We start from the raw sequence: 11,616 nt of genomic DNA on the forward strand, positions 1-11,616 counted from the left end.
TGTTATTGGCTGTTTATGTAACAGTGAATTAACCCCCACTGACACCTTTCAGGAATTGAGAACCATAGCGCACAAAATGTACTTTGCGAGAGCTTGTTAATATATAGTAAGTGCAAAAGCCGTCTCAATTCAGAAGACTGGCTTTCAAAGCAAACATGCTTAACCTGCAGTTTCAGCCATGGAAGAAATTACTCAATTAATTGCAGGCAACAAAAACAACAGGGTTATAACTAATATACAGTATATGCTCTGTGGGTGTAACGCAAGCTCATTTCCCAGTAGTATTCTCTCTTACATTTCTTACCCCACTGCTGGAAAACTGTTTAAGAATGTTAAATTCACTTAAGGCTTTTGCCCCACACACATCTCTTTTCTGGCAATGGAATATTATTATTAACACAGGTAGGGGCTGCTCTCTTAAGAAACATGTTTTACAACACAGTAAATTTGGAGACCAGTATTTTTCATACTCAATTCTAGACCAGACATCATCTTTTCCAAATTTAAAATCAAACATCGGAATTTATCAAGTTTTTTCCTGCTCTAATGACATCCTTACAGCGACCAAGAAGACACCACGGCAAAAGGGTTAAATAAATCCTCACCTGCTTCTAGGAATTCTAGCAGGCAAAGAGTAGTGAGAAGATCAAAAGCACAAGAAGACCCCACCAGAGTTGACTGCTCCCACTCTGACACTGAGGAAGAGACAGTGTAAAATACTAACAATGATTAAAGATAAGGGAAAGGAAACTTACCCAAGCAGACACTGATGCCTTCTCCTGTCATTCCTTCCATTCATGTAAAAGACATCTGTCAATGATTTGATCTAGGCTTGGTATCAGCATAGGGCTGGTACTTGGACTTGCTGCTTAGAGATTCTCAGGGTGTGTTTATGTTCACATCTTACGATTAAAATGCTGACAACTAAATGTGATAATAAAATATGCAGATGAAGATTAAAAGAATCCCCTTCCAGCACCTGCCAGGCAGTTCTCAGCAGGCACTAGGAATGTTCATAAAGAGGGATGCCTCCCGTTTCCATCGAGGCCAATTTCTCAAACCCACCTCCCTCAAGCCCTGCAGTATTTTTCTCATCCTGCCCCCCATACGAACGCATCTAATCCTCTTACCCCGAGAGCCACCCCCGCTCCCACCCTCCCAGCTTTATTTTATTTAAAACGATGCCTGCAACAGCCCGGAGCTGCCCGCCGGGTCACCCCCCCGGGACACCTGGGCGACCCTGCCACATCACGTTAGGCGCCGCGAAGTGACGGGTTAAGACGTAATCTGTCCCTCTCCCCCGGCTTACGGATCCCAGGAATCCTCCCCCGCTATCTCGCCATGGCAACGGCACCACCGGCAGGGCGGCGGGGCCGCCGCTTACGCAAGAGCCGCGCAAGGCCGGGCCCCGCGCAAGGCCGGGCCCCCGCGGCGGCCTCGGGGCGGCCCGGCCGGGGCTGCGGCCTGCGGCTCCTGCCGGCGCGGGGGGCGGCGCGCTCGCCTGGGGGGTTTCTCCCCACCTTTTTTTTTTGTTTCTTACTCTTCCCCTCCCCTTTTTCCCCCTCCTTTTTCGTTCTCTTCTTTTTTCTCGCTTCTTTCTTCTCCCTTCTTTCTTTTTCCTTTCCCCGTGATACTTTTTTTCTTCCTCCCCTTTTCTCCTTCGTTTCCCTCCTTGCCCTTTTTTCTTTATTCCATTTTCCGTTTTACTTCCCTCATTTTAATTTTCTTTTCTTCTTGTTCTTATTTACTTTTTTTGTATCCCTTTACACCCCTATGTACTCTTTTCTTTCCCCCTTTTTTCTTCCCATTTTTCACCTTTTTTATTTTGTTTTCCCCTCTTTCTTCTTGTTTCTTCCTTCCCCCACCCTTTTTATTTTTTTCTCCTTTCCCCTCCCCTCATATTTTTGTAGGGTTGGTGTGGGGTTGTTTCCTCTCCTGCTTTGTTTTTTCTTTTCATTTTTTTTCCTTGCATTTCCGACAGCCAACCAAGCAAGAACCAGCTGGTACAGATTTAACCCTCTGCAATCCCATCTCCCACCACGGAAAACTGACCACAGCCAAGCCGTTGGACAACCTGCCAGTTCCCATTCCTACTTCCCGGGGAACGGGCGCAGCAGAAAGGGCTTGCGCCTTTGAGTTCTTCAAATTAATAACCCTGGGAAGGGCAGAGAGCCGGCAGATGAAAGCCAAGGTACGGACTTTGATCGTGCAATCGGAGCCATGCGGGCAGGCTCCCGAACCATGTGGAGCACCCCTGAAGGTCAGCCTGGGCTGATCAGATTGCAGCAAGAGAGCCATGGAAAGCAGGGCAAACGGAGGTGGAAAAATCTATACACCCAAATATCTGCCAAGAGATGAAAGAAAAGTTTGCCTCTGATGCTGGGATTTATGAATAAGGTAAATGAAGCTGTAATCTAACACTTGAGAAGATGCTTAGGTCTTCCTTCAGGAAAACACTTAAGCATGTGCTTAAATCCATTACTATTCAGGGCAGCCCTTAAGCGTTTGCTGAAGGTTAAGCACAACCTTCTTACAGGGAGCCCTTAAGTACTGTGCTGATTAAGGTGGGTTTTTTCCCTTCTAAATCTGAGCCACTGTGAACCACAAAATTAACTGCCCTCATTATATTTTAATATTGTCTCTGTCTTCTTCCAAATTAAACCAGAGAATGCAAACAGAAGGTAGTACTTATTTGACATTAAGAGAATAAAGTCCAACATTACATTCTGTCGTGTTTTATTTTTCTTTAAGATCAGCTGGCTGCACAACACCATGCATCCCTATGAATGAATACCTTTCATGAGGAAGAAAGAGCACATGGAAAAGTGATTGCTCTGCTACTCCTAAACTCTGGAATTCTCTTGATCTGCTGTTAGAAGCCAGAGAAGATCACACAGAGTACTGCATACATACGTACATATGCTTTATCCAGTGATCTCTTTTGAAGCAAACCTGAAAAAGGCTGTAGATGATGTGCACATTTCAGCTATTAAAGGTCATGGATAAGACAGCTATTTATCAGTTCAAGTAAGGTCAGTGTTACATCCACGGGCAGAGAGCTCTGCCTGTTGCACAAATGACACTGCCTGGCCTTAATGCCCTGAGAAACTTTTGACAAGCTAAGCATATGTAACAATCCCAAGCCTTACATACAACTGCTGCAGTTCATAAATGTTCAACAGGAGGGTATCATATCTGAAATGGGTTCCATTTCTGTATCACAGTGCATTTCCTCTCCTCTAAGCACTCCACTGGTGATTTCTGAGAAAGTAATTGTATCCCCTCATGGAGAAGGAAAGCTCACAAACTAGTGAATTGGTGGTTGTGGCTCTTCCCAAGAACCATTCTACTTTGCTGCTATTTAGGAATATTCTACCCCACATACTAAACTATTGGTTCATTCACTTTCTTTATACATACAGAAAAAGGGAGCTTGGAAAACAACATGTGCCAGTTTTAGACTTCTACTGGAGCTAAAATCAGGGTCTTGGTTGAATTCCATAACACACAGTTTTGGAGGAAAACACTGTTAGGTAACTTCTTTTTCCCTTTCTGAGAGACCACCTTGGTAGAATAGTGTGTGAGAAGCAGTGAAATCTTTTGCAGGTCTTGAAACAGATGGCAAAGTAGGAGGGCAGAAGGCTATCTTAAGGTCAGGGTATTTCCCATCCTTATTAGGTATATCCAAATGCTACAGGCAGGCAGGAACACTTCTGCTACATTCACCTCCAAAAAACTTCTTCTCACCTGAAGTAATTTGCCCTCCTAAATCCTGAACTAAAGGCAGTACCTTCTTCCTGGAAGCCTTGTTATTATAAACAAATATGGACAAAGAAATGAAGAATAATCTCAAATGTCTGTCCCTAAATAACCAATCTACCTTTCAAGAACTAAAGGTCTCACCATGCTCCTATACTTGGCATGGAAGGTGGTCAAAAGAGATGAAGTTTGAAACCCAGATACCACAACTTTCCTGATGTGCCTCACTCAGCCCTTCAAACAGGAGAGCAAACTCAGGAAGTAGTAGGTTGCATCTTAGAACCATTTAGTCATTTAGGTTAGAAATACCTCTAAGATCATCGAGTCCAACTGCTAACACAGTGCTGACAAGTCCACCACGAACTATGTCCGTAAGTGCCATGTATACACATCTTAAATACCTCCAGGGATGGTGACTCAACCACTTCCCTAGGCAGCCAGATTGAATGCTGAAGAATCCTTTTGTTCTTTCATTCTAAATCCAACTGAATATTAAATTGTCATAGAAACATTAAGAGAAGGCCCCGATCGTGCTGCAAAAAAGTCCCAGAAGTGCATTCGGCTGTCCATGGATAGTGAAATTAACCATGAACTTTACAGTGACTCCTTGGATGAATGCTGTAGGATTTCTTTTTAATTATAAGAACACAAATGGGGAAAATTAGATGTTAAAGTCTTTCTCACTGTTCTCACAGCTTAAATACCTATGGGCACTAAATCAACATAAGTACGATGATGAAATTAGTAAGTAAACAACTACAACCTTCACTGCTGCAGAAAGAAGCTTGAAACCAAAGATCAATATGAGTGATCCCAACTCCAAATTTGTAACCCAAATCTAGAAAAAAATGTCTCCTTATGTGAGATCATAGTGGGGCCCAAATGGCTTCAAGAAAAAGCATACATGAACCACCCTCCCCTGTGAAGGCTCAAAATTGGATGCTCGAGTTAACCACCCGCAAGTTTTCCCACAGAAGCAGGACCTTGAACAGAGTGTTACTGCTGGCACCAGATTCCCTGCAATGACCTGGGAGCATGTGATTACCACATAAGCTTCTCTTTCCTCCCCCAAAAACAAGCACAAAAAATAAAGGATGCTAACAGTCAGTGTCATTAGGCATTGGAGATCATTGCACCTGTAACTCCCTACATTTACTTCCCTCTTGGAGAATTATTTTACCAGTCTACTAAATAACGTTAGCTAGCAATGAAACAAGAACAGGTAACAAACTGAGGATCTCAATTTTCTACAGCTGAACTCCCAGTCTCTATCACTGGAGTAAAAGTCCAAGTGATGAAATAAACCTTGAACTTTGTTGCTTTACTCATCATTTTTTGAAACAAAAGAGCACCTTGTCCCAGACACCGCAATTTAGCAACTTCATCTGTATACGTGTCAGAAAGAGGGAGCAGAAAGCTCCAGCCAGCTAGTATCCAAACAAGAGCATTCCCCTGATCAACATCACTGACTGGAATTGCACTTGGAAAGGATGCACACCAGTGCAGTTACTGTCACACCCTCAGGACTCAGTTCCAGGTAGGAAGCTGTGCTCCCAACCCAGTGGTCTCAAAAAGTGGCAGCAACCAATCATCTAGGTACAAAATGAGTGGGAGAATGAAAAGGAGGGACTATTTACCACCAACAGGTTCAGCAGAGCTCAGCCTGCATCATCCTGTTAGCTGTCCCAGAAGCAAGTGAGCAGGAAGGATGACAGAGAAGAGCTTTGAACTGGAACACACTGGCAGAGGAAAGGGTGGGGGAGTCGTAAGGACCGTAGCCTTCTCAGCTTCCAAAGGCTTCCAAAGTCCCCAAAGGAGTAGTGGGTACCTTGTGCATGTGTACTGGTTCTCCCTCTAATCTCAGCCACCTCAATTGTTCCTGAGCACGAAACTCCATTTCATTGGAAAAAAAAGGATAATAGAATCTGTGTATTCCTGATGTAAAACATTCTGCTGCAACCCAAAAAAACAAAAGAGAACTATTTAACTAAGTATTTTCCCATTTTTTGTCTAAGGTAATTCCAAATAAAGAGCAGGGGAAGGGAAATTCACTATGTTATCCAGGTTCATCCTAAATCAGATTGCAAGATATACTAGAAAAAGATAGCATTTCACTTTAAATATGATTGAATAAGAATTCCTACCTGGGCTTGTAATTATCTTAACTAGACTTTCCAATGGTTTTGTCCTATTACACTCTGATTTAAACAAGTATAACACAATTTTGAATCATATTTAAACAAGGTACCTCAACCAATTTAAACTATATTTAGACCACAGTATTTTTACTGCTAAAGAAACCTAACAGAGGAACAACATGCTTAGAACATCTGTCGCAGTGATTGAAAGAAGTCTATGACAGGAATAGCAAACAGTTATTTTCTTTCCTGAGATGATGTCAATCTGTTGAAGCCAAGTATCAGTAAGTAGATTGTTTCTAAGAGGTACCTCACTCTGGCCTGTCTTCTCCAAAACAAAGATGATTAAAATATCCCCTTGCTGCATAACCTTGTCTGCTTGCTTATTATTAGCTGCTATTTCTGTATCAGGGGGAAACACTCTTTGTCAAAGCTAGTAAGCATGTTACAGCACTATGTGAAAAAAAAATCATTTGTTCAAGTCTAAAAACCTCCACCTAATGAAATTCAAATTTTAACACACGACTATTATTTACTATTATTTACATTTAGATTATCAACTGTATGATGCAACACAATCCCTAAGATACAGACCTCTAAGCAAGGCTGTCTGTCACACAGCATGTTCTGTAGTGATGATCAGACACAACTTTGCAGTTACTTCATGGAAGATGATGACAGAATGGCTCTCACTCCATGCTAATACTGGTTCTCCAGGATGGATTTCAATGTGGTGGTCAAAATCAGTGTTCTTTCCTACAACAAGTGTCCTTCCTGCCCAGACCATGAAGAGGTGGTGAATGAAGCTGAAGAAGGAAGGAGGCACTGCGAGTAGTGATTTGGCTCCCTCTGAGCACAAAGGTATAGGAAATGGGAATGTTCATGGAATGACTCACAGGATTCATTACAAGTTCTTGGTGTATCACCGTCATGGGTCCAACTGTGGGGACCCAGCAAACAGTACCTCTTCTGACTGTCATCAGGCTGAGGTTTCAACCCCATTGCCCAGTAGCAGCCACACACATTGCTCCCCTGAGCTAGGATCTACTGGGCCCTTAAATCAGGCACAAAATACGTGATCAAGAGTGGCCGGTTACCCCACATTACCCATCTGACTGACACTAGAAGCACACAGCTAGGGCAGGCACGTCTCTCCTGAGCTCTGATACAATAAGCCTGGAGGCTCAGTTGGAAGAAGATGGGTCTGGTAGGCTGCCAACATGAGAGCATGGATGCCTTTAATAACCACCAACAGCTCTGCGTGACATGAGGCAATGCAGCCTGTGACGGGCCCAAGGCGGCCGCGTTTGCACAGCCTGGGTGTTTCCCTTGTGCTTGGTGCTAAACTTGGTTTGGGAGAGGCAACCACCACCATTACTAGTGTTCTCAGATCAGCCTGGAAAAGGGATTCTCATCAGGTCACAGGCCTGCCATGAACCTGCTGGATATGGCAGCACAGCCACAGCTGAGAACACCAGTGGTTTTCTATAAAAAAAAGAAAAAAAAAGAAAAAAAAAAGAAAAAAAAGAAAAAAAAGAAAAAAAAAAGAAAAAAAAAAGATATAGTTTAGGAAATGTTGTGATAGGAATTAAAAAAGCAGCCAAACAGTTTCTGACCAGTGAATACAGATATAAAAGCTTTCTGAGAAACTGAAGTATCAAATAGCTAAGACAGAACCAAGTATCAGCACTCAGAAGAAATTACTGAAAATTACTGTAAGAAGGGTGTGGAATGCCAAAGGCTGCTGATTATTTGAAGAAAAAGAAATCAAGCAAGGACAGGGATACTTACATATTCAATAGAATAGTTTAATATAAAATATAGACTTGAAAGCACACTTTATCCCTCTGCGTAGTGTTTTCTTTTAGCTATAGGACTGTCTACTTCAAAAGGGATTGCTACAAAGGAATCATTGTTAACTTTCAACTTAACTTTCAGCATCAAAAGTATTTTGTGTACCAATCAAAAAAAAAATCACAATTCAGCCACACTAGAGAGCTCATTTTGGGTTCTTCCACAAAAAAATTCAGGAAAAGATGGTGGCTTACTCCAAGACTTGCCTTATTGCACCCAGCTCCATGCATGGCTCAAACCCTACTGTACCTTTATGGAAACTGATGGACACAGATCCCACCTTCCTGAGAGCAGAGATTTGATTTCACTTTGCATCCACTGCTCCTTCCTTTGAGCTCTCCAGGGGCATGTCAGCTCTTTGCTCCTCTCTTCCTTAAATTTCAACTAAGGGACTTCAGCAAAAGCTATCTATTTTAAACTGGTGGTGTAGAGACCTTTCTAGAGCAATAGAAAGGTAGGACAGAATTTTCTGTGTAGGTAACAGACAGGCAGGGCTCCTTTTTGACTATTCATTTTAATGCTGCCATGGTTTTGTTGTAGTATTAATTATGCAGGAGAGTGCCCACAGCTTTGTATAAGCATCTTTTTGAATTATTTAGAACGAAATAACATAGAAACAGTAGTTACTCAGCATTTCTGCAAATTGAGCAACTCAAATTTAAGCACTGATCACAGAACATGCTAAACAGCAACTGAGGTAGTCACCAATGTGCAAGCCTCGAAAGATGAAGCACAGGTCAAGTCTACAGGTGATTGTCCCATTTGTAGTAGTGCACATGCTCAAGGACAGAAGAAAAGTAGGATTATTAAGTGCACTACTTTGTGGATTCAGGTGGTTAGCTACTTAAAAACACAAAACAAAACAAAAAAGCAACCCCAACCCCCTCACCCAGACCACATTATGGGTGGAAGATGCACTAAATTGAACAATATAATTAATTTTTTGCCATTCTGGTTCAAAGTAGCCCAAGGTAAAAGACCCAAAGGGATGTAAAGTTCTCAGAGTCCCCTATGATTTCAACCCAGTCCTTGGCGAAGACAGTAATAGCTGGATCAGAAACTATAAAGGAATAGAGCTGATATTTGACAACATGGTTTTGCAGCCACCATGGAGCATCCTTCCCTCCTGGCTCCCAAACCCACCCCAGCCTCTGGCCCTTGCACAGGCCTGTGAAACCATCTCCTTTCCTGCTGAGGATGGAAGCAGCGTGGGGCAGCAGTTTTTAGAGAGTTCCCATCAGGCTAACGAGGAAATGTTGAAACGAAGCAGGGTGCAGTCATAGCTGTGTGACTCTCTGAAAGAAAGCATTTAGAAACAGATTCATAAACAAGGGGATTGTGGCTGTCAGTAGGGGCTTAAGACCCATAATCGGGATCAGGCAACACAACGCAAAGCGCGGCATTCGCCACAGCACTTACTACACTTCTGTCCTTCTTCCAGCAACTTCTGCTGACTCAGGAGCACAAGCTGCTGACATCCCTCCAGGGAGGGCCTCTCACACACTCCTTTACACACACACAATGTGAATGTGGAAAGGGGTATGAAAGAACAAGTATATGTCAAAGAACTTAAAAAAAAAAAAAAGGTCCGTGCTCTAACCACCTCTCTTTTAAAAAAATACTCTCATTAAGTGCTACACTGAATGAAAGCAGCTGAACAAACAATCTTGGGATTACTGGAAAAAATACAGTGCTGAAACTTTGCAGGATTTTAGCCCACTACAAAAACACATAGTTTTTTTGTCCAATCTGGAAGACAAACTGTTTCAATGAGTGAGGATTTCCCCTCTTTCCAGGAAGAAAAAACTCACTGTGCATGTGTAGAACATTCTAAATAACCAAAGCAATCATGGGACTTGGCTCTGCATAGGTCCCCACTCCAGACACTGCAAGGCAACACTGCTCTTCCATACATGGGATTTTAAAAAAATCACACAAAAATCTAAAGTACCACTTGAAACATACAAAAAAAACCTAGTATTGTTACAAGAAAATGCATACACAGGAACTCAGCTGAATACATCTAATACAAAAATCACTTGAACTGAATTTTTTTTTCATAAGGAAGATGAAAAGGTAACACAGAAAAGCAGCTTGGGCTGCAAAGTGACAGACTTCAGCAGGCACCAGAGCAAGAAGGCAAATGTTAGTGTTAATACTATTAAGAACACTGTCTTGCATATACAAGCAAAACATTTCTTTGGCAGTCTCCTAGCCTGAAACACTTTATAACCTTGATACCCAAACTGAACTTCAGCACATTTTATGCCAAAATCCCTTTGGCATCTGCTTTAGTAACTGTCAAAAAAAATATTCCGTGTCTTGTCCTTTTTTTTTCCAGTGAAATGTTTATTCTGGTATTTAATCAGGTAGTTTTCCTTTAAGCCATTGTTAGCCCTTTTTCGATTTCACTGTCCCAGGCCAGCCTCACAACCAGGTTTCTATCTTTCAGCCCAACTTGCACTGTCCCAGATAGGCAAGAGTTCTGTGAAAGAGAGCTAGAGGTTACAGCACACAATAAGCTAGATAAGCATCAACAATATCAGACTCTTGCAAAAAAGCAAATATTGTGCTGGAACAGACAGCAAGAGAGGTCTGTGAAGAAAGCCTGTTGCTGTACTCACCATCACTAGATGTCAACAGGAACATTTTGGTCAAGTTTCACTGCTGCTCTCCATGAGATATGTGGACAAGTCAGAAGATATTCAGAGAAGAGTAGAAAGATGATAAATTAAATATCTAATCTAAACAAAAGGAAGCTGAAGGCAGAGAAGGTAACAGTCTTCAATTGTTCAGAAGGAAGATGCAAAGAGGAAATGAATGTACTTTCAAATTTAAAGAGGAAAGACTTTACCAAGACAGTGACAAAAGCTTTCTGACAGAAAGAAGAAAAGCACATTAATAGATTTCATACATATATATGTTTATATATACATATGTATACATATACATCATATATATATATATATATACATATATATATAATCTTTTTATTGGGATGAGAATATATATGTTCTGTCCCTGGTAGTCCTGGGTGAATGTCAAGTACAGCATGCCCATCAAGAGCAAGTCTAAGGCAGAATAATGAAAGATGAGGTAGCCATGTGGAGTACTGCAAGTCACCTGAACTGCACAAAAACCCCAGCATCCTTCCAATCAGCTACAGAGAAAATAAAATCAGGGGATTGCAGTTAGCTGCTAAGAGATCCAGAAATAAGAAAGGGAAAAAGTCTAATGCAACACTACCTTTCACTTCTTTATACTTTACCAGCACAACACATACTATTTGAGGACATCAGCCTTTCTGGCATGGCACCCTGCCTCTATATAAAGTACATAGCTTTTTCCTCTCTTATGTGTAATTTGTCTGCACAGATTACTAGTGGTTTGAAGATAAAACCTATTTTACTTATTTACATCTTCCTTCAGAAAAGCAGCAATCTTGCTCATTTGATTATAAGTACTAACCAGCTGTTAGCTGTCCAAACAAGTTGCATCTCCCACCTCACTGTGATTTAGCTACAGCTACAAGTTTGGGTTCAGTCAAAGAAGTTCTTTTTCCCTGCTAATATGAACCTAATCCCACTCTCTGGCAGTTGAAAGCCATTACCCTATGTCAAAGATCCCATTAAAAACATTCTAGATTGGGGCACTTTGGTGAAAATCGACAGGACTGAAGTCTGGGTGAAGATCTCAGGTACCACACATACACGTTCCTTTGGCTTTTCCTTTTACCACAACACAGAAATTGGCACTATATTAAGAACTGAAGCTCTCTGAGAAAAAAATCCAGGCAGAGCAGAACACCTCGGTAACAACAGTACTGATATTACTAACACATGCTTGCCTTAGCACAGCCTTGTCC

General features: G+C 41.8%; 1 long non-coding RNA gene across 1 annotated transcript; it reads left to right on the top strand.

The window, feature by feature from the left end:
* Positions 1-1,466: 1,466 nt before the first annotated feature.
* Positions 1,467-6,266, top strand: LOC118684273 (uncharacterized). The gene is made up of 2 exons (XR_004979795.2): positions 1,467-2,397; positions 2,752-6,266. It is a non-coding gene; the product is annotated as an uncharacterized LOC118684273 (long non-coding RNA).
* The last annotated feature ends 5,350 nt before the right edge of the window (positions 6,267-11,616 follow it).

This window comes from Molothrus ater, chromosome 1 (genome assembly GCF_012460135.2).
Source record: "Molothrus ater isolate BHLD 08-10-18 breed brown headed cowbird chromosome 1, BPBGC_Mater_1.1, whole genome shotgun sequence".
Lineage (NCBI taxonomy): Eukaryota > Metazoa > Chordata > Aves > Passeriformes > Icteridae > Molothrus > Molothrus ater.